A 3,207-nucleotide genomic window follows, 5' to 3' on the forward strand; every position below is an offset into this window, starting at 1 on the left:
TCATGATACTGACATTATGGAAAAGTCCAAACAAATCACATTCTGAATTAAACTGTTTCTTCACAGATTCAAGCTGTGTTTCTAAATGTTAGAACATCAGAACAGATTCTAAATGTTCTGACAAGAATGCTACACCACTGTACTTCCAATAATTTGTGTTTTACTCAGTATTGATGCTAGAGTTTTTTTTCCATGAAGTAATTATTAACGTTTTGCAAAGTACTAATGTTCCATGAAATATGCTTCAGGGAAAACTTAGATAAGGGAAAAAAAAACTGAAATGCACTAAAATATTTTAGAGTTTGAAGTGAAAAAGCAGGTAAGGATTAAAAATCATTTTAAAATTACAAACTTCATTTCCTTACGGTATGCAAACTGAGCTTTCATAAAGTTTTCCAAAACCCACCACAAAACACTGTCCTAATGCTCAGCTCCTGGCTTAAAGAAAGAAGCTTCTCCCAAATTCTATCGTTATTTTATTCAGTGTGTTCAGGAGCTAAGATCTAAAACCAGATCTGACTGCTTACATGTTCTTTCCATCAGCCTCTCTGCCTTAGCCTTCAGTTTTAGTTTCTGTAATTGACTTTTCTTGGATCTACAATTACTCTGGGATAAAAGTGGCTGTCTTTTAGTCTAAATAAGAATAATAAAAATGATAAGGAAGATTTAACTCATTTTTTATTGTTCCATATTCAGTAAGAATCAACATCAAGTAACAGAGGAAGGTCTAATCCCTCCCACAGACATGCAATTATGCAAATCATATGCGAGGCCTGGGGTCTCGGCTCCAGACGCTAATTATAATATTATAATTAGGAACCTATTTACAACTATTTTTATTCACTGTAATTTGATCCCTGCTATTGCCTAATGATTGTCTTTACTACATTACAGCAAACATATGGGAGATACCAGTATTTCCTAAAAGTCCTAGAACTCAAGCTCAGGTTTTACTACTCTTCCTCCTGAAAGTGAAAAGTGAAAGTCATTCAGTCGAGTCCGACTCTTTGGGACCCCATGGACTATACAGCCCATGGAATTCTCCAGGCCAGAATACTGGAGTGGGTAGCCTTTCCTTTCTCCAGGGGATCTTCCCAACCTAGGGATCAAACCCAGGTCTTCCGCAATGCTGGCAGATTCTTTACCAGCTGAGCCACAAGGGAAGCTCAGTGGTACAGACCCACCTGGCAACGTCAGAAACCAGAGGGAGAAACCAGACCAGAAGGCAGAAACCAGGAGGAGTTCAATCTCTGGGCAGCAAAGATCCCCTGGAGAAGGGAATGGCAGCCCACTCCAGTATTCTTGCCTGGGAAATCCCATGGACAGAGGAGGCTGACAGACTACGATCCATGGGTCCCAGAGTCCACCACGATTTAGCTACTAAACAATAACAACAACAAAGGATCTAACAGGTTTCCAAAAAACTTAGTTACTATTCTGACTCGCAGTGAGGTCGCAAATATTAAGCATGTTCATTTTCACCCCCATTTTAGGCAAGAGCCTTCCCTCTTCGGGTGACTTTCCAGCAGCGGTGAGTGTGGGTCCTTGGTTTTGGCACAAATTAGGAAATAGTAATCCATAATTAAAAGATGCTTACTCCTTGGAAGGGAAGTTATGACCAACCTAGATAGCATATTAAAAAGCAGAGACATTACTTTGCCAACATCTGGTCAAGGCTATGGTTTTTCCAGTGGTCATGTATGGATGTGAGAGTTGGACTGTGAAGAAAGCTGAGCACCGAAAAATTGATGCTTTTGAACTGTGGTGTTGGAGAAGACTCTTGAGAGTCCCTTGGACTGCAAGGAGATCTAACCTGTCCATCCTGAAGGAGATCAGTCCTGGGTGTTCATTGGAAGGACTGATGCTGAAGCTGAAACTCCAATACTTTGGCCACCTGATGCAAAGAGTTGACTCATTGGAAAAGACCTGATGCTGGGAGGGATTGGGGGCAGGAGGAGAAGGGGACGACAAAGGATGAGATGGCTGGATGGCATCACTGACTCGATGGGCATGAGTTTGAGTAAACTCCAGGGGTTTGTGATGGACAGGGAGGCCTGGCGTGCTGCGATTCACGCGGTCGGAAAGAGTCGGACACGACTGAGCAACTGAGCTGAACTGAATCAGTACAAATGGGTAACTTGTAAGAGAAAAAACTGAGAGCCCTTCAGCTGTTACAAACCACGCCATGCTTTAAAAACTCGAGTTCTATTTCAACTAAACACTGAGCATTTACTCCTACAGGTTGGAAATTGTTTGCCGAGCTTTAGTTCCCTGAATTTCACCAGATTATCAAAAGACCCATATCTCACCCTCCACCCATATACTTATTTTTTAATTAGAGGATAATTGCTTTACAATGTTGTCTTAGCCTCTGCCATACATCAATATGAATCAGCCATAGGTGTGTATATATACATATATATATATATATATATATATATATGAATACATATATATATGGGGGAACATATGTACACCCATATACGTTTAAGCTTCCAGGAAGCGTTAGGAAAAGATCTGTGGCTGGGACCGCCGCTGGCTGCACGGATCCGGACCGGATTAGACCTCCATCTCCCCGGCTTCGCGAAGCGCCGAGGCCGGGAGAGGAAGGACTTTACTTTCCGCCTTTGGAGCCGACGGAGAAGGCAATGGCACCCCACTCCAGTACTCTTGTCTGGAAAATCCCATGGGTGGAGGAGCCTGGTAGGCTGCATTCCATGGGGTCGCTAAGAGTCCGACACGACAGAGCGACTTCACTTTCATTTTTCACTTTCATGCATTGGAGATGGAAATGGCAACCCACTCCGGTATTCTTGCCTGGAGAATCCCAGGGACGGGGGAGCCTGGTGGGCTGCCGTCTATGGGGCCGCACAGAGTCGGACACGACTGAAGTGACAGCAGCAGCAGTTTGGAGCCGATGTGAACCTACAGGAGGGCAAAAGCTATCCGTAAAGACCGTCAACCCCCCTTCTCTGCTGCACTTCTCAGACAGATGTCCGACGCCCCATGGGGAGCCCCGCGGACCTCCCCACCCTCGACTACGCCGCCAGGGCTTCAGGCTCCCTGGACCAGCGTCACACACCGGAATCCCGCGGCCACGCCCGCCGGGACCCAGGTCACGCCCCTCGTCACCGCCCGGCCCTGGGTCGCTCCCCGGGGCGCGACACCCGGCAGTGCTGCGCCTGCGCGCGGGAGAGCGCGGGGCGG

The sequence above is a fragment of the Dama dama genome, chromosome 5 (genome assembly GCF_033118175.1).
Source record: "Dama dama isolate Ldn47 chromosome 5, ASM3311817v1, whole genome shotgun sequence".
Lineage (NCBI taxonomy): Eukaryota > Metazoa > Chordata > Mammalia > Artiodactyla > Cervidae > Dama > Dama dama.